General features: G+C 37.6%; 1 long non-coding RNA gene across 21 annotated transcripts in view; it reads left to right on the top strand.

Annotated features, from left to right (window-relative positions):
* Positions 1-24,534, top strand: part of LOC112532303 — a 196,909-nt gene that overhangs the window by 60,100 nt on the left and 112,275 nt on the right. For 20 of the 21 annotated variants that reach the window (XR_005859160.2, XR_006939063.1, XR_005859162.2 and 17 more), the window contains one exon: positions 1,855-1,963. This is a non-coding gene — a long non-coding RNA (uncharacterized LOC112532303). Of the gene's footprint in view, positions 1-1,854; positions 1,964-20,961; positions 23,222-24,534 lie in introns of those variants that run through there. The other variant, XR_006939072.1, reaches the window with a different exon arrangement.

Below are 24,534 nucleotides of genomic sequence, written 5' to 3'. Positions count from 1 at the left end.
CGGCATGGTTTGAAAGAAGAGAAAGGAAGAGTGTTCACTACCATTCAGCAGGATTTTTGCTCATCTTATCATACGAACTGCTTTTGATATGCACATATCAGGAATCTCAGCAATGTCAACACTTGTTAGCAATTTGTATTTTCAGGGATGCTTGTCTGGGTGGGTAGCACAGTGTAGAATTCTGTAGATCCAGTTGGTCTGCAACGGAGCATGCCTGAATAGTTGCAAACTTACTAACAGAAATAGGTCAAACTTTGTCAGAAGGTGCCAATATTTCAAAGTTACAAGCATATCATTTTGCTGTAGAATTTTCTCAACATTTTTTCTTTGCCTATTACAAAATTATATCCCACAGTTACTCTGCACTAAGTGTCCCTAAGTTCTGTTACACCAGTCACCTTAAGATGCTGCAGACCGAAGTCACTGCTTTTGTAACTCTTTTGACTTCAGTAGTTTGTAGGAAGAGAATTTGGTGTTCCATTTTAACTAAGTATAATAGAGTGATCTTTGCAACTTCCCAGGTTTGCAATTCCCACAGCCTTTTTCACAAAGTAAAGGAGATTAATTTTAGAAATAGTAGGCTTTACAGATCCCAGGACATTTCTCCTAACCATTATTTTGCTTTGAGTAAGTAGGCTTTCTGGCAAACTTTCACTTTTGGGGAATTATTTCTCAGATATTTTAACAGCTAAACCCTATTTAAAGTATGTACCAATGGGACGTGTCTTCAAGCCCAGTAAGTTTGCTATTATTTCCTATCTGAAAGAGAACAATCTCAACAGCTTTAGTAAGAACTTACAGTTGCTATCAGCTTTCCTGATGATGGGCAGAAGGCAGGATGTTTTGTTGGAACCTGAGACACATTCTGGGAAGTCTGTAAACACATTTTTAATTAGATGACTAAATCTCATTCCTGGCATGGCCACTTGAAGACGGGCTGTAGCCTTATCTGCCTGAAAGGGATTCCTAGGAACAGAGAAGGACTGCTGGTTCCTTCCTTGTGGCTTTTAGTTGCCACACAGCACTAGGGAGGTGTGTGACTGGGGTCTGTATCTGTTATGCCCTCCCTGGATGTCCTCACCAGGGGGCTTGCAGAACATGGTAAGCTAAGTCCTTGCTTTGGAGATTGCTCAGCTAGTGGGGACTCAGGAAATTCTTGATGTTGCAAGAAATCAGGTTGTCTCTAATTAATTGTAGTTGAGCTAATTGATATTTTGGAGCAAAATACTGATAAAATTGGTAGTATATTTCCTTTTGAAGTAGGATCTTCACTCTGTGCATTTGATTCAGGATAAAAACAATTTGTTTGAAAATGATGAGGATACTTCTGCAATTCTTAAAGTTTTTAAAAAATTTCTTGTAGTTGTTATATGTATTTTTTCCCATGTTTATGATTTTCTTCTCTATAGGCATCCAGCTAATTTGAAAATTAATGCCTCTCTGAACCAAAATGGGAGGCTGATAAAAGAGGCATAAAGAAGAGGGAAGAAGGTGTAGTTATGAAAATCTTTAAATAAAAGTGTTTTTTTTTTTTTTTTAAGTGATTAAGCAAAAAGGTGAGAAACTTTGAAAAGGGAAAAGAAAGCTTGAAATCCAGTGAAGCGCACACAGGAGAAATAGTGTGGAAGTGGTTAACAAAACTGTTTTCAAACTTCTCTACCATTTTGTCTTGGCAAGGGGAAATATCAAAATCATCAGCGTGGTTATAAGGTTGAGATTTTTGTGTCTCTTTCACAATCCCATTTCAGCACCATAGAAGAGAGACCCCAATCTTTATTAGACATGTGCCTTAAATGGAATTTGCCTTTTTATGATAAATAGAGAATCATCTACGTACTTTATTGTTCTTTTCAGCTTTCTCAGCAAGGAAGATTGGCCTCTTTATACTGGAAGACCTTTGTCAGCGGTATATGCATTTCACAGCACTTCCACCTTCTTTGTACAAGCTTGGTTAAATACATCAGTAAGTGACATAATTTTCACATAAAAGTCAAATTATTATGTAGTCAGAAATAATTAAATATGTGAATTCACTGTTCAGTTTAAACAAATTTGACTATTACTAGTCCAGAAGTAATAGAAGATTAATTCAACATTTATTAGCGTTTATATGCTAACAGATATAATCGTGTTTTGCATATGAAGTATAGTTCTACTCATAATTAAATGTTTGCCCGCTCTCATATTTTATCAGTAGAGTGAAGAATAGCTTTATGATGAGCCAAATTAGAGTAGAAGTATACTGTGCTAAGTCAGTCTTTCTCAAATCTTCCTATTCCCAATGCAGAAACTCATTGTTGAGTGCAAGGGGCATCATACTACCTTCTCAGCATCGGGAGATAGATAAGGTCAAATTATTTATACAGTACAGAATACATTCCACTGACTTTCTGATAATACTAAAATTTAAAAAACCCTTATGTCAATTTTAAGCCTGGCTACGTGGCATAAAAGAAATGTTCTAACAATACATGTGTATACTTAATTTCCATATTGCCTGATCCAATTAACTTATATAAATCTGGCATCTTTACATTAATTAAAAAGAGAAGGCTGGTTTGAGTACATGAGAGCTCAGTCAGAATGATTGCCCTGAAAGTGTGAGTACAATCAGAGGCTTTTGTTTTTCATGACGTACTCTAAGCTATACATACCATATCAGGTGTAAGAAGCCTACCTTAATAGTGGCATTTTTCCTCCATCTCCGCTGTTCATAGTTTTGCAACAACCTTCACATACTGTTCTTCAGAATATTAGAAGAGCAGGAACAGTGCATACCAAGAAGGCAAAAAAATTTAATGTCCTGTACAGCATGATCTTTTTCTGTCATTACTTATCTGGTTATAATATTGAAAAAAAAAAATGTTGGGCTCTTCAGAAAATAATCCATTTAAAGCTCTTGAAAAGTGCCTGTTTTTATCAGTATTAGTTGCTTCCAGTGGGGCTAAGTGTTAGTGAATATAAGTTTTCACATCATCTGCGACTAATGATGACAAGTACAAAGGAAAGAGAATGAAAGTTGTTCTTATTATTGTTAATCTTACTTAATCATACTATTTATTGTTTTGAGCCTAACAGAACTCTTCTCTGTTTATGGCTTTTTATGTTACTTTTTAGTATTATGATCATTACCTAGCTCAGAGGACAATTTTCCTTTATCCATCCTTATTTTTTTGTGTATACATAAATGCTACAAAGTGCTGTTTGGTTTTGATGCAGCTTTCAATGGGAAGCCACACTTAGGAAGATCAACTACCTAAAAGCAGTTTACTGTCCAGTACAAGGGACAAAGCCACAGCTGTATAGCCTGAGGTCAGTTTTTCCATAGTGAGTTTACACTGACAGGTATGGGAAAACATGGGACACGCAGTAGCTGAGGAGGATGTACCGAAATGGCAAGTTAGAAACTTGGAAATTTAATTTCCGCATTTCTGTGTTCAGTCTTCCACACAAAAGGATTTAAAAAAATGCTGTGCTTTGGAAGCCTTTGTGTGACCTTGTTTATTGCTGTTAATACTGTAATTACTACTACTGTTAGGTACTATATAAGATATTATAGGTGTATGCACACATTGTACGTAAAGGTAGACTCTCCTGTTTAGTGTGTCTTTATGTACAAGTGAGCTACTAGTTTCTAAGTATTTCTTTCCTCAAACAACTGTGCAATTGTCATTTAGTCTTGAGCATCTCTCCCAGTTTGCTTTTGGGCCTGTTATGTTGGATTGTGTCAAAAACTTTGTAATGTGATGTGAATTTGCATTACAGCTCTTCCCCTGCTTACCAGGCCAGTTGTTAACGAGGGACAGTAAACTGCGTTAGCATTTTGTCTTAATTGCTCTTTGCTTTTTAGTTCACAGTGCTTTAGGTGCCTATGAATTGATAGTAATAATTTTTCTAAATGTTTTCTCAGATAGGTAAATTAATTTGTCTGTACTATATTTTCACAAGCTGTCTTTTTTTCCCCCTCTTTGTTTTTAAAGATTGTTTGATCTTCTCCAGTTTTCTGTATCTTCACTGAGTGAGTAAGGACTGCAAATAGGACAGAAGTCTGTGCTCTGACAAATAAGGAAATAGGAAATACTGACATAAGAAACCAGAAAAGAAGTCATGTTTTAATGAGGGACCTCAGTAATTATTCTTTTAATAGAATCCTTTTTGTAATTAAGTAAAAAGCTTGTAATGTTCACACTCTCATTTCTATATTCCTTCATTTTGTTTATCATGCAGAGGCATGGCTTCAGCTGGCTAACAGTAAGAGACTATTCCTGGTTTATTTTTCATTGGGGTCTTCTGTGCCACACAGGATTTTGGTTTGAACTTTCCATTTTTGTCAGAGGACAAGAGGCTGAAGCCTGCAGGATAAGCAGTAACATCTAATGTGGCACAACTGCTCTGAAGATAAACTAAGTGACTGTTCAATACAAGAAGTAGTAAACATCTGGGGGTCATTTGAAACTGTAGCTGATCACTCACTATGAAAGACAGGAAAAAAATAGTTAATGTTTCTTTCTTTTCTGGGTATGGGAGTTGATCTTTGTCACAATTTTCCCCTAACTGTACTGTCAGGAGAGGTACGCATATTTTAAAAGGCAGCAGTACTTGCCTCAGGTCACAGAAGTAAAGGAGGAACTTGAAATTGGGTTTTGCTTGTTTTCTATCCAGAAGCAGGAAACTCTTCTGATAGAAATAATTTTTGTTTTAAGTTTGACTGAAGTGCCTACAGATACGTGCAAATCCAGGTAACAACCACAAGAAAAAAGAAAAAAATCTTCCTCTAAAGCCTCCAAATTAATTATTTTTTCTACTATACCAAGAAGAACTGTAAATCATATCTGTATATATAACTTTTTTTTTTAAACAGGGCTTTTGTTAAACAGCCAGCTTCGTTTGTGTAGAAATGAAATAGAAGAGGGGAGGAAAATGGATAGGAACAAGGTAGTCTTCTTCAAACAGGCCTAGTGATGTCACTTGAGTCTATTGGTGATCCATTTCATTGTGGGATTGCTTTCTTGTAAACCCACAAAACCATGCAAAATGGGACTTTGGAGTTCTCACGTCTGCTCTGAGCTATTCTAAGTCTTCTTATCCTGGTCCCCACTGACCAAAACAAGTGTAAAGGAGTGGCATCCAGTTCCCTCAGAGCTTTCCCAATTATGTCCAGTACCACGGAATAAGCAAGCTCTAGAGCTATCCCATCTGCTATTCAGCAGTAAGAGAGAGGGCTTTTAGGTCATCAGTATCTCTGACATGTTCATGATGAGGATGAATCAGTATGGGAAGGGGATTTCTAGAGGGGAATTTCCTCATCTGGAAATCCTCAGAATTCAACAGGACGGTCTCTTAACAACCTGTACTAACTTTCAAGTTGACCATGCTATGAGCAAGTGGTTGAACTAAACAATTTCTAGAAGTTAATTGCATCTTAAATCATTCTATAATTTTACTTCAAGTACTAGAAACTTTATACCTCCTCTGTAAGATCTGAGCTCAGAAAAAATGGGGAGTCCTGCTGCATGCAGAGTCCAGAACCTTGGCTGGTTAATTGGAATAGCCTTTTCCCCAGCCTCTGAGCTCACCAGCTTACATTCCACCCGTGTAATAAATGAATTGGCCGTCTTCTTTGAAAGATTTTGAAGACCATATTCAACTGTCAGACATTCCTGATCTCAGAAGTCAGCTATGACCACTACTGCCTGGCAGCTTACTCGTTGGCCTAGCTGTGAATGGTTAAGGATGGCAAGGTATAGTGTCCATCTTGAGATCAGAGGGTAGAGGAAGCTGAGAGCCATTACTAAGAGCTCTTGTGTTGCTTTCAGCAACAATGATGTTAGCCACCTGTGTTAGCCCTCTGCGCTCACTGTATGCTTAGGGAGAGGCCTGTCCCGTACATCCCGTAGCCCCGCAAGACGCCTACTACAACACTCTTGTCTCAGGGAAAAAAAGCTGCCACTCACTCCTAACAGTTCCTGCATGTCTTCCTTCCTTTTCAGCTCTTGAAAGATGTGCAATGTTATTCTCCCTTCCTTCTCTTTCCACTGTCATAATGTAAGATGTAGTCTTCTTAATTCTTTCAGTACAGAGCCACAAAGGGAAAAAAATGTGGGAATCTCACTTTTTCTATGGGTATAAATGAAAATTGGTGTTTACGCCATTAAATTCTCAAAGAGAAAAAGATGAGATGCTGCTTTTGCTGATGTAGTGAAATAATGAAAGTGCAGTTCTAGATCTTTAAAAGTACGTCTATTGGAACATGAGCTAGTATATGGAGTGAATTTGCCATCTCAACAATCTAAGTTACCCCATGGGTTTTCATGTACCTTGGAGAATGTTGTCTGGGAAAAACTTAACTTTGAGAATGTAGTAAATGTACAGTTATCAAAAGTGACATTTAATATTAATGGTGTAGGAGATTCTCTAGAACCTTTTCTACACAGCTATGGCAAGGTAAATTTCCAAAGCAGTATTCTTGAGTCTTGCTGCCACTGCAGATATTACTGGATATCACTTGGTTGAGCCTTCCAGTGGTGCTTTGAAAGGGTGCACTCGTGTGTAAAAAGTTAGCTTGTTTCCTTGTTGGTGGATTTTCTGGGGAATGTAAATACAAAAGCATTCCTCCCCATAATACAGAAGCAGGGTTCACATATCAGAGTCAATTCCTTCCAAGTGGGATATTTGCTTTACCTGGAGGTAATGCCAGGATCCCAGCTGATAAAAACTTTATTTCAGTTAAGTCAGTGGAGAACCTGAAATCACCGAAGGTCCAGACCACGTTTAAACCTAGCAGCGTGAATGAAGGAAAAGTTCTTTTCTGTCACAGACTAATTAGCTGGAACCTACTGTTTCACAAATCAGATCTCTCCCTGCTGTTCAAAAAATCTTGACTAAAATAAATCTGAGTAATTTATATGTTTATGTATATATCTATACATAGATCACACCACTGCCCATTCCCTACAAACCCCTTTCACTTGCAAGCATCATGACTGATTTAAAAAGGGAATATGTGCATCTATACTAAACAGAATTTGTGAAGTTGGACACCATGCTCAGTCATCTTTATTAGGTCACATGTCTGTAAGAGTTTTGTTAAGTGCTGTTATTTTGAAAGTCAGTTTAATGACTGCTCACTATAAAAGTTAAAGCAATTATATATAATGCATAATTAACAATATGACTTCCAAATGTTCATATGTAATGCATGTCAGATTTCAGTTGAAAAACCAAACAAACAACCTTAAGGTTGCCATCTTCTCTTCAGAAGGTCCACATGTTGTAACCTTAAAATATCAGCTGGTTTCTATGTGTGAGCAGAGCAGTGTAATCTGTGCTGCATTCTGTCCTTTATTTTCTTGAATCTGGCAGAGTAATGATCAGATGTGACTTTTGCCAAATACAGTCAGTGTTTGATCCACATATAGATCTGTGCTTATAGATCAATGCTTTTTTCTCATGGCATATCTCCTACTGGCATTATTTTTGTATAGGATATAACAAAGACAGATAAGCAAATAAGGAATGACCTTTTCTAAAATTCAACTGTGCTTGCTCTTATATTACTGCTGGTAAAATGAAAACATCAAAAGACACCAAATGAGATTGTTGACCACTGCACTCATACTGGCAGAGGTAGCCTTTTGCAAAACATTTTAAATCTAAATAGTCTCCACAGATAAAGCAGCCTTATACCTAACTAGAATGAGAAGTAGAAATGATTGGTCATGGATGCCAAGAATGCCTTGCCTTTGTCAGAAGAGTAGAAGAGTCTCTTGAGTGGGCTAGCTGCTCTCTTTCCAGCCCTACAGCACAAATTTCTACCTCCCACACATCTTTCCTGTCCTGTTTTCTGTGTACTTGCTTTTTCTGTTCTTATCCACCTCTGGTGCATTCTTCACAAAGTGTTGATTTTTTTTAATTAACAGAACTGTAGATTCAAGTTACCATTTATACAGGGATTGAGTAATCCAAAGTTGCTTGCCTGTTCCTTCTGGCTCACCTGTTGCTTCCCCAGAGGCCCTGGCAGATGGGCAGGATTTAAGGCTAAAGGCAAGGAGAGCTGCTGCCTTAGCTGTCCAACTCTGGTCTGTTTGTATTTGTGAGTTGGCACTCTGAAAATACACACCTGTTCAGTCAAAGAAAAAATCAAAATAAAGACCATTCAGTATATAAAAGACAGTGAGAAAGCCTAGCTGGACCACTCAGATGTACCAGTAATGTTAGAAAAACAGCTTCAGGCACTGGAGTTTTGAATACGTTCTTGAAATCCATTGATGATGATTTTTCTAAGAATCACAATATTCCTTGAAAAGTTCATATGAAGGGTTTTGTTGTTCATTTTTTCTTTTTTTGGGGGGACTGGAATATTCTTATATTGCAGCACCCAAACCTGAATCCATTGTTCGAGGTGAGGCCACACTAGTGCAGAGCAGAGTGCGATAATCTCTTCCCTTGCCCGTCTGGCAGGGCTGGGCACCTTTGGGTATGATTAGATTCATATGAGTTTCTTAGGGTTATTTCCTTTAAATGGAGAAACAAAGACCCAAAGAAGGCATTTGAGTATCACATTTGTAAGGGAAGTGTTTTATATACTAAAATAAAGTTCTTTGTATGGAATATTATTTAATAGAACATTGATGTGCCTTTTAGTGAAGTTGTCCAGCAAGGCCAAGTAATGCTTGAAGAAGTTTTTATTTTACTTCTTTGCTTATATTGTGGTTGGTATAAACTGCTTTTGTTAGTTTAATAACAAGGGTGGGAAGAGGTCAAGCACTGGGAGATTATTTTAAAAACTAGCTCAGAAGAATTAGTCACAGGAGAGCAACTCTAGGGTTTCTGGCACCTATCAGAGTTTTGTTTCATTGTAACCAAAATATTGCACATGTATTCATAAAACACATTTGTTGAGTTTTCTTTTAGGTTTCACAGTTGTTTTTTTTTTTTTTTTTTTAAATTTGCGGTAGGTCAGAATTAATGGTGGCGATTTCCTCCACTAATGACCTGAATTCTCTTTTTAAACCTTGGTTGATGCCTTTTTAAAGAAGGGCTGGAGGCTCTTCTGACAGCATCAAGAGAAAGTATGAAATAGCACTTCTAAATTATTTGTATTAAAAACTGCAGTAAACCTTCAGTTTTTCTAAAACCACTACAGAATGTATTTGTTGTTCATAGGTGAAACTTCATATATATTTATATAGAAATATTCTGTACACGGATACTAACATTCATCTGGAAGTTATGTGAGATTATAAAAAATGCAGTGGCTACAGAAATGTACAAAAGCTGAATCATATATATATATATATATATATATTTGTAAATATTATCACTCATATTTTCCTGGTAAGTCTTTCTTCATTTGGAGAGAGGAAGAAACATCACAATCCTTTTTTTTCTTTAAAAAAAAAAAAAAAAAACTTAAAAGCATTTTGTATTGACTGGTTGCTTCCTTTCTCTATTTTAAAGTGTCCAGGAGAGTAGATGAATAATTTGTCAGCATTCTTCATAAGAACTTCATAGGTATAGAGGACATATCTCCGTACAAAGCTTTTTATCTGTGGACAGCTGTGAGACCATTTTCATAGTAGAAAATTTTGTTACTGGAGACATTGTATTTATTTATGACACAGTTTAAAATAATCTGAAGTCAAGTTTTTTTTTCATATTTTAGTTCTTAGTTTTTAGAGGTTTTGATCATTATTAATTCAATTCAGACTAAGCACCAATAAATGTGACAGACCTATGGGCCAAAGATGTACTGAGTGACTTTGTCCCACAAGGATGAATGAACTAAGCTACTAACTTATGGAACTAACTTGTATTGTGCAGATTCAGACTGTGATACTGTAACTGATAGTACAAAATCTTTACTGATGTACACAAAAACACAGCTGTGATCTGGATCAGATACAGGAATACAATTGCACTTCAGTTGAATAAGCCAGCACATTTAGTACAGTCTTTAGGCCATCTTTATGCTTTTAGATACTCTTGAAAAGCATACAAACACCCCAGCACACCTTTGTGTCCAATCAGTAGTTGTTATTGTATGGCTACAGCAATTTTGAGCCTGCTGAAAAAGTCCATAAAGTGAAGCTTCTTGTTTGATCCTTGATTTAAGTGGAAACAAATGCCTGAGAAGGCTACTCTGTTAGTAGACAACTTATTCATCAGTGTCTAGATACAACCACGGACATATTTATTGTTGTTTATCTCCAGTAGTAGAGAAGATGCTAAGTCTGTCCCTGGCTGACATGTACCAGCAACCCTCCGCTAGCTCAGCAAAAGGCCAGGAAATCTGATTTCTAAGGTAGGAGAAAGAGATCCACTCAGTTGAGAATCTTGTATGAGAAGTTGTGAGAGTGGGCCATGGCATGCAGTTTATTCGGGCAGGCTGTGTCCTACAAGATAAGTATTTTTCTTTGTGCTTAAGGGGAGTCTCAATCATAAGTGTACTTTGGTGATGAAAATGCTCTATTTGAAGTGCTCTGTTCTCCATTTTTCCCCCCTTCCAAATGACAGCTTCAGATGTCATCAAGGTCACAGCAACACTTCATCTTTCTAAGAAAGATTAATAGTGTGCCATAAAGTTTCCCTTTCCCTTGTGTCTGTATGTCTGTATCCATGTATCCATCTGTGGAGCCTTTAAAACCTTATCTTCTCAGCAGGCCTTTTTTTTTTTTTTTTTTTTTTTTTTTTTTTTTTTTTAAATACAGCAGTAGGGGCTCACCCCAGTGACCTGACCCAGTTGCTTTCCACAGTTGTAGTGGTTTGTTTTCTGAGTGTATGCAGCACTGCACTTCAGAGGTGGCTGCCTTTTAATTATTTTGGTATGGTTTGTGAAGAACTGGATGAAGGTAAGTTACATAGGTTGAGTTTTTATCAACAGAAATGACTGAAACTTACTGTTTATAGAAGTCAGTCACTCACAGGTTTTAAGAGGAATTGAAGCAGGACGTCAGTGGATATTTATGACAAATGCACTGCTGCAATGTTGGGCTGTTTTAGCATAAACAGGAAACGAATGCATCCTTTTGTTTCCCTCTTTATTACTTCCACAGTGTTTTCTGGTTAATTGTGGCTGGAAAGAAATGATTCACCTTTCTGTTTTCCAAGCATGGAAGCGTCAATGGATTCTTTCCTTTCTGCGGGTGCTAACACATGGAATTGCTGTTTCTACTTTGTATCTATGGTGGTTTGGATTCTGGCACAAGTACAAAGACATGTTCTGTTTATGTAAGGGTACTGTTTACATAGTTCCACTAGAACTTGGCCTGATGATCCCTTTTGGTTTATCTGCAAAACTTAACATCTTCTTATCTGTCTGTGCAATTGACTTGAAATGGTTGAAAATTGAAATATCATTTAAATACTTTTGCCTTCCTTCTGCTGGTGCCATTCCACTGAACAGTGTTTTTGAAGGAATGGTGAGATTTTTCACACATTTCTGCATAGTTCCACATGCACACGTTTTTATTTAAAGACATTTGTAGTCAAATGTTCTGTGCTTACCCTGATGGAGCTTGTTTTAGGACAGTTTGGTAGTACAAGCAAAGTGCTTATACAGCACCTCTGTTAAAGCCCTGCCGACTGAGAGCCCAGCTCTGATTTCAGAAGTTTGTGATGATGATTTGTTGGTGATTTCCTATTTTTAAGTGCATCACATACCCCACCCTATCATTCTAAATAAAGTTATTGCAAAGGCTCCATAGAAAAGAATGCCTGAAGGTAGATCATGTTCGCTTTAAAAATATCTTTTTATTAAGCTTGCTGTTATTGATGATGGCCTGATCATAATCCTAGAAACTTGTTTCTCTTTGCACTTTAAACCTGGAATAAGCATAAATATATGTATGGAGCAGGGGATTTGTCATGTGTTTTCGCAGGAGCAGTGTGGTAGCCACTATCTTCACTGTCCCATGTCTTCCAGCCTTCCTGTGTCAGCATTGTCTCATACTTTGATTTACGAAGTAATTTCCACAAAGAAGAAAAAAAGTACACAGACAATAGCTGGTTTACGAGCAACCTCTGCTTTGAGTGTTTGCAGCTCACAACAGAAATGACAGAGTGTCTTCCATCCCTAGCACCTCAGACTGAGCCAGTGCCACTGGCTGCCAGTAGCATCCTGGAGATGCTCCATAGGTTGTTTGCTTGTGCCCCACGAAGGCCTGAACACTCACAGCATGCAACTGGGTAGAGCAAAGCAGGGGCTGAGCAGAACAACATCAAAGGGTCCTTTTTGTGAGAATATGGACAATGCTATAAAACTAACCTTGTGTTAACCCACTGAGGAACAGAGAGCAAGAATTCTGAATGCCATAACATAAGGAGATGCATGAAAGGGAAAACTTATACAAAAGTAGACTGACTGAATAAAACTATTTATCTTTAAGCCACACAAGTCATGGTAATTAAATTAGGTCAGGCTGGCTATAAAGCTACAAAAAGCAGGCTGTAACTAATTTAGAAAGAGACAGAGAAGACTTGAAAAGAAAACAGATTGACAGGCCCCTATTTTTTTATCTAATCGAGGCAACAGAACTTAAAGAGGAAAAGAAAAAAAAGCCTTGATTTATCAAGATTTTCTCTCAAGCCATTAGGATAGACAAAAGCACGTAGTCACATATTTGATGTGTGAAGGTTTTCACGTTGTCATTAGTGTTAAATGAGGGATACATGCATATAGATTTTATCCCTGAGAGAGACAGAATAATTTAAAGCCTTAAAGTTTAGAAAGTGGTGGAAAGTATAAGAAAGTTTAAAGCTGATTTGAGCTTTATCATTACAGTATCATTTCATCGATCCATTCTGAACATCCTTATCATCCGCTTCTATATGAAGAGAAGTTCTACACATTTGCAAAAAGAGGACAATTAGGCTTTCATTTAAAACCACTTCTTCGTAAAACCACCTGCTTGTTCTGATTGAAGCAAACCTTTGGGAACGTTTTCAAATTTTTGCTTTGAATTTTAATTTCTCAGCATGTACAGAGTGTGGAAATGCCATTACTGGAAGCATGGAAGGATTAGGAGTTTATTTACAGGTGTGAATCCTGGCTCATTAAACAAGATTTAAAATAATATTTTGGTTAATTTCTACAGCAGTTTTCAGTCCCCAAGTGATTAGAAAAATTAGCATTCCAGGGCTGTCTGAAGGGTGATAAGGACTGTGTGAACGAAATGGGGGAAGGGAATAGACAAAAGGCCCAGCTTGGTTTGTGTTCATGTTTAATAGCAAACAATCCTTTCCCACCCTGCTTCTCTTTTATGCCTGTTTTTATTTTAAGTAACTTCTAAAGGTTTTCTGGCAGCTGATGATGTTCAGCCACTACATTCATCTGAAATAAGATACGAACTTTGCCCTGTGAAGAAAATATTTGAGGTTTTGCAGCATAATTAAAGGGTTGCAAATTCTCTGTGAAAATGGAAATTCTGTCCCATTCCTACTGATAGGTCCTTCAGGATGAAGTTTTGACCCTGCTAAAGTCAATAGAAACTCCATTCTCTTTCATTAACACAGGAGTCATCCTTCATAATCATACTTGGGACGATGAAGTGAATAGCAAAGGAGAATCTGGCTGGATATTGCCATTAGGTAACACTTCTAGTCACTGAGAGACAGACTTTAAGAGATGCTCAGAACAGATATGCAAAAATGCATCTAGTCAGCAGGGAGGGGAAAAGCAGCATGAAGCATTTCTCTTTGCAGGGCCTGATAGCTCGTGTATGGAGACAGAAGGAAGAGCAGTCCTTTGGAAAGGGCCCCAAGAGGGAGAGTGCTCTTGTCACTGCAGCAAAGCATGGTACAGAGAACATGCACAGTCTGAGCTGCCTCCCAGCTTCGAGGCTGAGCTGATTCCAACCAGCAGGGTTTAATTCTGCTTTAGGAAAGAAGGGAAATAAGAAACCCAAAGGCTATGATTGGAATTGCAGGACCAGACTGTGTGCAATGTGGCTAAAAAGCAGGAGTTCAGAGAAATAATTAATGAAAGAGCTAGAATGAGCAGAAAAATGTACACTCATGAGGAGGTTGGAAAGTGAAAATCTTAATTCTGAATGAAGTATGGATTGGCAAAAGAGCATCCATTTTCTTTACTTTTCCCTCCGTCTAGTCTTCTATCTTTTGAAGGCAGAAATTGATTTTAAAGAGTGAATCAAAAGGCTTTATATCTAATCTAGGGTTTGAGGTCCTCAGCAGGGGAAATTCCCTTGAGTGCTAGATGTATGTTTTTGTGGTTAAAAAATGCTTGTATTACATCTTTCATCAGTAATTCTCTGTATATTTCATATGCATGCAACATATCTGGTGGTAGAGAAATATTGTGGATTAAGGGCATGACAGCGGAAGCCCTCATCCTTCAAGCTGAAGAGCACTCAGAGCTCCACATCACTAGACAGAAATTTTTATAAGCAGTTACAAAATGAATTAACAGAACCCAAGAGCGTTGGCCCAGAACTTGACCCAAACGCAAGCTCAGAGATTCTCAATGGTTTTGTACCAGAACTTGTTGGCAAGACTTTCTCGCCTCCTCCCCACCCTCCCCCGCCTTCCTCCTCTTTCACCTTCTTCCTACCCATCACTCGCTGCTGCTGACTCCACACTGTTTGTACCTCTGCTTCCTCCCTGCACATCTGCTGTCTCTGGCAAAGGCTCCAGGGGTGGCCTCCCTGCCCACCAAGCCAAGCTCCGAGCTCCTGCACATCTCTATGAGTGCACAGTTATTAACACTGCAAAATGATACTTCATCATCTATCACTTCAAGTCATTGGAGCATAAAGAATGGCTAGCAGACTGGGTCAGCTCCAAGGACGCTGACATTTCCTCTGACTTGTGCAGTACTGAATTAATACTGTTATGTTGTGGAGTGGTCAGTATCACAGCCTTTTTCATTCTCATTTCTTCTGCTTTGAGAAAAAGGCATACCTAAGGATAGATGCTGTGGTACTTGTAACCAGATGAGGAGCAGACATAGAACTGCTCTACCTTCTGACTGAACTTTCAGTTTTGCCTTGGCATACCTTGGTTTTAAGAATCTTAAAGCCACTTTATGATTGTTAAATGTAGGTCAGACATTCTGCCATACTCCTCTTCTTTACTTCTTAACTATCCTGTTTGTGTGTCTAATGTTTATGGAATGCTGTGGAACTATCAGTATATCAGAAACTGCCAGTGCAGATGGGCTGAGACAGTGAGATCAGACAGAGCTGTTACCTCTGTAGGCAGATGGCCGTGACTACCCAGAGAGCAATATAGAGCTGGATTGTTCAATGTAAGCCACACAAACAGGTCTGAACTCCCAGATTTCAGTGTAGCAATATACAGCTCCATGCAATGTTCACATACAGCCAGTGTGAACCAAGGGACTGAATTAAACCTAGTTTTGACAGATAGTCTATTACTCTATTGTTGTTGCTTATTGATAAAAAGGGACCTGCCAACCTATTATAGATTCTGGATCTACAGAATACGGTCTGTAATATCTTGTGTTCTATTGTGTTGGTTTTTGTTTGTTTGTTTTCAATTACCTGTCTTATTTAACTAGAAGCTGTAGTTTCTATTTTATACAAAAGATAAATTGGAGATGGCATGGAGTAGTGGAAGAGCAAAAGCCTTTAGAAACACTCTCCAAAATTAGAGTTTGTGAAATACTTTCCAAACATCTGCATGAGCAGTCCTATATCAGCCTTCCAGCTGACTGCTTAAAAAAAGTGTCCTTTAATCTAAACCATGTTCCCTTGGATTTCCTAATGTAATTAATTCTTCATCTTCTTTTTATATTTTGCCAGCGAGAAATGGACTAGTGCTAGTTACCACTGAATCCTTTCCACTGTTTCTTTCAGTTTTGGCATGATGTTGTAGGTTTTAATTGCATGGGGATCTCCTCAAACAAAGGAAAATTGTGAAACTGTCAGATCAGATTTCATATATTACTCTTGGCATTACATTCACTAGACCCGGTACACAGTGAATTTTGAAAGCCTCTGATCTTTTATAACCATTTCCAGTCTTATACATACATTTTAAGTTCCTCATCTGCAGTCACTGGGAATACTATTATTAAAGCTGAGGTAATTTGGATATTTTCTTTCTGTAAAGATATATAGAGTTATCCATTATACCATTAATCATTACCAATATTTCATTAACCTTTCTGCTACGCTTCGCGTTGTTTTATTAATACCGTCTTGGTGGTTTTTTTCTTTCACTTTTTTCAAATTTGTGCTTTGGTTATATAATAGGGTAGGGCTTATAATCAAGGTTCTTAGATGTAGGAATAGAATAATTTAATTTAATTTATTTTCATCACCTTCAGTTTTTAAGTCAGATTAATGCTTCCTTTTATTATTCTTTTTACTTTGTGGTTTTCTAAAGTGTTATTTTATCTCCAAGAATCTTTGGTTTAATACATTTATGTGCTTATGTAAATGGATAAAAATGTTAAAAACTATTTCAACAAAAAAGTATATTGCATTTTTATGTATGTCTGACGCATAAGAGAGACACATTTGGAGAGCAAAGTTAAGTCTTCTCAAGTATTGATCAGAAAGTGTGCTTAAGGGAATGAACACTGACAATGGGTTAGAGTTTTGAGCTTCTCAAAGTTTATTATTGTAGTGATTCCCTTGGCCAACTCAATAGGCCAAGCAAAGGATTTCCAGAGATGAAAGAATGAGTCTCGACAACTTGGGCAATGGTCTAGATTAAGTGAAAAGGCTAAGCTTGCTGGAGAACATGAACGGACAGAAATCCCTTGTTATTGTGAGATCGTAGCTCAGCTGTTTGTTTGAGAGAGCAATCACACATGACTTAGTTAGGAAAGAAGAATAAGTTTTCTTCTTACAATTGGCTGAGATGATAGATTATTCAGATGTCTTTTCTGAATGCAAACAAAACACACTATCTTCAGTGCTTATGTTGTAAACAACTCGCCCCCGCTTTTCAGTCCTCACCCTTATTTCTGTCACACATACAAGCACTTTGATTTTAAAGGGAGAGGTTTTTTGTAAATCTTCCTCAAACTTCTGATTGTACTTCTGTTCTTATCTGTACGGCCCATAGACAAGTCAGCACAGAACATCTGTGTCCATTTGTTGCAAATACAGTGGACTCCTTGATTGCAGCAGTCACTGTTTCTAAAACCATTTCTTAGTATTCTTTCTGTTCTATTTAGGAGATTAGTAACTTTCCTAGATGGATTATTTCTATTCTGTTTTTAATTCTTTCCTATTTTTCTTGGCTGCCTACTTGCCTATCTATAGGCAATACTCAATACTGTATGAAACATCAGTTTGTTTCTATTTTTCTGCCCTTTGTTTTTGATGTACTATCCAAGTTCCATTTGTTTTTCCTAGCTGAGATGAAAGCCCGTCCTTGTCTTCATACCAAATGTTGGTCTTCTACCTCTGTGTGTCTTTTGACTGATCCTCTTATCAGTGCCATATCCTAATCTTTTGAAATTTCAGGTAGTGTATTCAGCTCACATGTCAATGGGGCTACTTTTATTTATCACTGTACAGCATGCCTAACTGACATGAAATCTGTCATCTTTCTTTGTGTACTGCTCTGCATGGGGCATAAGTAGAATTTTCTTCATTTTCTATCTTCAACACATTAAGCATTTCTACTTCTGTTTCCTGTTTTTTGTCAGATGACATTTTCTTCTCTACATACTTTAATACCATCGTGTTTCAGTTTGAGTAAGCTGGCGTTATCCTTCCAAAGGAAAAAAAAACCAAACTTCTCTAACACAGTTTGAGAGTGGTTGGGTTGAAATGGAACATGTCAGAAATAAATCCTTCCCAAGCCATCAGGGAATAATTCCTCATGGATCCTTCTCTTAGCTTAGAGCTTCTTTCTTTCTTCAGAAAAATTCCAAATTTAGCTCAGCTATTTTTTATTTTTATTTTTATTTTTGCAAAGGGAAGATATGTGTAATGTCTCTGAGAGCAGGACATTGAGACATTTTCCCTTAATGAGGTCTGTGGAGAGTGTTGCCTTTGCTGGTCTTAACAAGCCTGTTGTTAAAACAGAAACTCAGCAGTCATTAGCTAGTTTTATCCTTCTTTCAAAGAAGATAAAAACAATGAAACCAAACAAAACAAAAAATCTGATCAATATGCTCATCCAACAATATCTAAAAAGAAACTGTTCATCAGCCAGATCATTCTCCTCTCTAGCATCAGTGACAAAGAGAACTCATCCATTAACTTTCTGATTCTCAAAGAAGGAAGTCTGTAATGTAAGAATTGTTTTAGATTTTGAAAATTTGCATAGAACAAAAGTTAATGCTCAGGTTGGGCCTCCGTGGTATGCATATGTCAGCTTTAGCACTCTGCATTAAATTTTTGTATCTGAAAAGTAGTTTTTGGAAGCAAATGTCAGAGCACTAAATAAAGTACAGTGCACTGAGTGAACGAGAAATATGATAAGGTTATCAGTGAGTACAGCCTGAAGGAAAGTAGTCTTAGGTAGAAAGGAAAGTGTTTTAGGTGGGAGTTCCTGTGTTTGACAGAGCCCCAAGCTTTAAGTGATTTGGGCAGAAAATCCATGAGGTTGGCTCACAGTGGTTCACCTTGTGACCAGGCACATCAGGGAAGCTGCTATACAGCATCAAGTTCAGCATGGAGATTATTACACCACTTAACCTTATCCTTAGGTCAGGCCCTCCTAGATCCATTTGCTGGCACTTGGTTTCCTCCCGCTTCCGAAAGCCCTTGAGATGGTCTGGAAATAAAGGGCCTGTTTTACTTCAAATCATTTAGCATGGACCTAGTTTTGATCTTGTAACCTTTAGCAAAGCAGGGCAGCACAAGAGCATTGCAACGTTACTGTGGTACAGATTAAGCAACTTTGTGTGACACTGGTAACCCTGGCATTCAAGATTCCATTTCCTATTATCAGGACTTCAGTCATATTGCTAGCTGGTCAGGCCAGTAATTTCAGCTTCTGGAAGTGAATATGATTCTCACAGAGTAATGACTGCATTTAATTCTATTTCACCTTTGACTTTTTTTTGAGATTCGTTCACCCAAAAGAAAAGAAAGGTGAAGGTTGTGATGAGAAGGGGTTTGGCCTCTTCTCCCAGGCAACAAACAGGACCTGAGGAATGGCCACAAGTTGTGCCAGAGGAGATTTAGATTAGACATAAGGAAAAACTTTTTCTCTCAGAGAGTGGTCAGGCACTGGAATGGCTGCCCAGGGAGGTGGTGGAGTTGCCGTCCCTGGCAGTGTTCAAGAGGCATCTGGATGAAGAGCTACGAGATATGGTTTAGTGCCTTGAGGTAGCAATGGTAATGGGAGGACAGTTGGACTAGATGATCCTGTAGGTCCTTCCCAACCTTGTGATTCTATGATTCTATGGTACTGTGATGTACAAGGCAAAGGAGGAGGCATGGCAAGCACATCACACTCCATTTGTTCTTAGCTGGAAGATGATCGTATGAAAGCCCCTGATGATCTCTCACCTTAATCCAGGGTCCTGACAGAGAATTTGTGATTTGGCCTTAGGCAAAAAGCCTTAATCATGGTTCCACTATATAAAAAATTGAACCAGTGGGTCTTGTTAACTAAGAGGATTAAGCTGTTTTTAATTTGTAGATGTGCGTGAATCATTTAGATTGAAGACAGCATTACCACGTGTAGTACATTAACTTATTATCTTACTAGCTAAATTAATTGATTAATCTTTCCTAAATGAATAATGAATGGAAAAAAAGCTTTTGCTTAAGTAAAATGTTGGCTTATTTTGCTATGATTAATACAAACTATTGCTAGAGGTGGTCTTAATAAAAGTCTCATGGTGACCTTAAGCTGTAACTCTTGGGGCCAGCTTCTTTCTTACAACCTTTCCCTGAGTGAGGGTGCTGTGGCAGAGCACAGTACAGTTCTGCGTGCCACATTTTGGGAGTAGCTTACACAGCAACCTGGGTCTGTGGAACTTTGGCTGGTAAAGAAATGCTTTGGAAATCTATGGGAATGCTGGTGACCTGACAACGATTTATAATATTGCCTTAGAAAAATAAATACCTGTATGATACAGCAGAACCTGACAGGGTGGATAAAACAAAGATTTGCTGTTAACCATACTGTACAGCTTTCTAACTCGCTGAACCTGCTGGTTAGCTGAGGCCTTTATTTCCTCTAAATCCCCATATGAATTTATTACAGATGGGTACTAGAGAGCCACAGGAAAAGCCTTCACTGTTCTAACATCATCTCTGCCTTATGACAGTTTTGGAGCACTTTTTCCCCTCCCCTAGCCAGAGGGATTCTCTCCAGCCCTACAAGGTTTAATCTTCTCTTACAAATGGTGGAAAAAATATATTAACCTAGCTGGGATAACCAAGGGATAACTTACAAAAAATAAAATAAAATAAAAAAAGCTGCATATTGAAGAAGAGAGGCTTAAATTACGCTTGCAATTGCCAGCATGATATCAGCTGCTGTGTGAGGAGCTCTGGCAGTATTCTCAGCTCAGGTATTGTTTTGCTCAAGAGACTAAATGTAACTAACTGCTTGATTTATCAGAACAAGACAGTTTTGTGTGATTTGGCTTCTCTTCTCCTATGTATTCATCCAAACATCAGGAGCAAAGTGAAAGCCCAAATGAAAGCCAGCCTGGAGATAGTGTGATTTGGAGCTGAGTGAAAGCTTGCACAATGGGGACCCTCCCTGACACATGCTGTGGTCTTTAGCTCCACTCTGTGAGCAGAGACAATGTAGACCCAGCTTCCAGATCCAATTGCTCATGCTATCATGATAAAACCGGAAATAGCTAAGGAAGTTAGTGGATTATATTATGCTGTGAAGGCATAATATAGTTTGCAGAGTCATAGTCCCAGTGCCCTGATTTGTCCCTTAGAGCCTGATACAAGTACGATTCTACTTTTTTAACGTAAAGATAATCTGTCTAAATCTCGTTGACTTAAAAAGGCCCACTCCAGAACTTCATGATGTGCACCTGATCAGTTTATTTGCAGAACCATGTCTTGTCTAGCGAGACGTTTGAAAACAGATCCTCTGTCATCACTCAGGTAAGAGTCCAAGGTTGAAAGGGTAAGTTAGCCTGTGATAGTGATTTTTCTTTGTCCCAGAGAGAAAACCTACTGTATCTAGATTTGCAGATTACTGATGTAGTAGGTGCATTTGCCAAAATGTTTCTCTGTGCAGACACTGCTTTAATACAAATGAACATTATGTATTTTTCTTGCCACTTACCGTAAGGCGCTGGTGATTCTATTGGGAAATTTCACCTCTGTGGGATTTGAGATTTTACTGCTCAACCAGTAAAGTCTGAGAACTTAACAGAGAATTTGCTGAAAATATCAGGAGCAACCGGAATTATGTTAACGTGCGGAGTTGCACCAAGTACCAAATACTAGTAATAGAAATCTGTTCAAGCTGTATTATTTTTTTCCAAATAGTCACTGATACAGTCTGACTGCATATATCACATTTATTTTATTGTTAACAACTGTCTTTTGTCATGAAAATACACGAAATTTAAACTCATCCTGTAGGCTCTTGTTAAATAAAAGTATTATTAAATGCTGAAAATCCAAAATAGAGAACTTTTTACATGTGAGGAAACAAATGTGTACAAAGATTATAAGAACTGATTGGCATTCCATAATGAATAGCATGTGAATAAATTCTCACAGGCCAAAATCTTATTAAAGGACACTGAGAAGCATAAATCTTGCTTATTAAAAAGCGAACAATAGGACAAGTGCAAGAGTTAATCAAGTATGTGGTTCAGTTACACATGCCCTGAATCAAGATTAGATGTTGAAATGTGTTACTATGATTTTAATGTTGTTATTCTAACTATTTTCATGCATTAAGGGGTTATAAATATAAGAATATAATCTCTTCCGTCACATGAGAAAACTTCTTGCTGTATTATTAAGACTACAGATCTGAATACATTTTAGATGGAACATGAAGTATCCTTTGTGCATTCCTGGCGACAGTAGGTTAAGTCTCTAGATAACCACTTCAGACTGGCTGCATACTTCATTATTTTTTCCCCTTTACAGTTGTTAAAACTTTATAGAGCCTCAAAACATATCCAGATGGACAGTTACTGTGACTGCCACTTACGAAACCAGTATAATCTAGCACAATACACAAAGTAGGGTAAGTGTGGAAGGAAAACAAGTTCTGAATAGAGGACCTCCTCAGAATATTGGATCAGCCATCAGACACACCAATTCTGTTTAGACAGGCCTGTTATACACACCCAAATGTTCTGCAAAACAAAGCAAACTCCCAACCTTTCACCACTTTACTCCTAAACACTCTGCCCAAGGGTGGTCTTCACCCTGCTTGATGCAGTATTTGTGCCTACATCTTTATTCACAAAATGAAGCTTGTTTCCATAGTTTTTTGGCAAAGCTGAGATACGTAAACCATTTTATTTCTCTCAGAGGAATATCATATCTTGGCAGTTTTATTTGAGTCTGACCTTTTAAAATATGCAACAGAAAAATATGAACAAACAGATTACTGTACTGATGTGTTGCCATTCTTTTGCCAGTGGATTCCCCTGCATACCTCCTTCAGCCCGCTTGCATGAAACTAGGACTATCAGAAACACTATGAGCAAAGAATTTGATCAAGATAAAAACAAAGTTATTTGAAAAGACAATCTTTGTTCACTTGCTGGATGATGGCTTCTAAGCACATTAAAGTAGCAAAGTATAGTATCATTTTTTGTGATGGGTGCAAAAATCAAACTTTCTATTTTTTGTATACAGAATACAAATATCTCAACAGGATGATTACATAATGGAGTCAAGAAATGAGAAGAAGAAAAAAAAAAAAAAACAAGTTTACAGGATCTTTACAGCAACTAAATCCATGGCTTCATTTCTCACACCAGCTAGTGCTTATTGGTATATAGCTTAGTGGTGCTTATTTCAGCAATTCTGACACCTATGTCTATTTACTTGTGTGTTGATGGAAACACATCTCAGTGCAGCAGGCATTCCCATTTACTTTTTTATTAGTTACATTCCACAAATTTCCAACTTACGTGTTAGCAATTCAGAAAATTGTCTAAGAAATCACAATATTAATTCACGGAATTTCACCTCCTTTTCTGCCTTTTCATTTCAGTTCCTTGTAGTCAAATTACGTCTTACAACTCTGGTGCTGTGGTTCAAGTTGTACACCGCTTGCTTCCAGAGAGATTTTTTTAAATGCATTGTAGAAAAAAGACACAATCTCTTAACACATGGTATTAGAGCTGTGTTTTAGTTTGCTGTTTTGCAAGAAAAGATTGCTTGCCATATGTCTTAACAGAGCCCTCTTTTCTTCTAATCTTCAAGGATGTTAAGAGGTTGTTTTTTGTTGTTTTGTTGTTGTTGTTGTTATATGTGTGTGTATGTCATGATTAAAGATTGATTATGAAGTATTTAATTATGCTATGACTACTGCCATGTGTTGCAAAACTAAATGCTGTGTCGTTCAGCTGTACTTCCAACTAACTTAATGAAACACAAAGAAGTTAGGTAAAACCTAAATAATCTTGGAGCCTTTTAAACAGCTGTATCTGTACAACCCTATCCGGTCACGTAAGGAATTTACCATTTAAGGTTTTTCTCAAAGAAATTAATTAATTATAGATACATATTGATATAGATATTAATTCCTTAGTTATATAAATATATATAGGGACGTATATATTAGTTCTGATGTTTCAGTTTATTTATTTTTTCCATGTTGAAAACAAAGCTCTAATCTCTAGTATTTCATCTCCCCTCCATTTTGTACCAGAGGTGACCACACAACTTGAGCAGTTAGTTGCATGTGTGTAACAAAAGCACACTGGGGCTTCAGTAGGCTAAGCACAGGAGCAGAATATTAACCATGAGTCCTGCCTAGGTAAAAGAAATTCCTTTATCTTGGTCATGGCGTATAACAAGGTTTCATGCCTCTCTTTCTGGTATGTCTGGTGCCACAGACTCCCCAGGAATCTGATTTAATTCAGATGCCTGCTTCTTGAAGTACTGGTGGTCAGAGAAGCATCTATTTGCTGACACACTGCTGGGTTACACCTTTATCACATGATTTTCTCTCACAGTACTTCATGAAATAGAATACTCAATCAAGCAACTGGAAACAGAAGCTATTGCAAGAATATTCGTGCAGCCAACATTTGGACTATGTGATTTCCCCATTTACCAGCAGAGTTTATTTAAACATTGAAAACAGCAGTCAAGTTGGTTAAGAACTAATTAGAGATTCTAGGGTACATTAGAAAATATGCTGTGTTGTTAATCAATGCTGTCATTAACCAGTGCTGTTTTAAACATCAGTACATACAAAAAGTGATAGAAGTGATTTAAAATGACTTTACTCACTTCTCACCTTGTGGCTGTATCTACTTTACACCTTTTAATTTTTCAGCCTTCTGCCTTTGAATTCGAGGAACCCATAACAGCGTAGAAGTTAATTGTTTTGATATATTTCCTTCAGAAATTCTCCAAACTCTCCTTTAGTGACTTACGTCTATATGTGTAATACTTGGGAAGGGAG

Source organism: Gallus gallus, chromosome 4 (genome assembly GCF_016699485.2).
Source record: "Gallus gallus isolate bGalGal1 chromosome 4, bGalGal1.mat.broiler.GRCg7b, whole genome shotgun sequence".
NCBI lineage: Eukaryota > Metazoa > Chordata > Aves > Galliformes > Phasianidae > Gallus > Gallus gallus.
The sequence above is the reverse complement of the archived record's forward strand: the minus strand, read 5'-3'. Positions and strand labels throughout refer to the sequence as shown.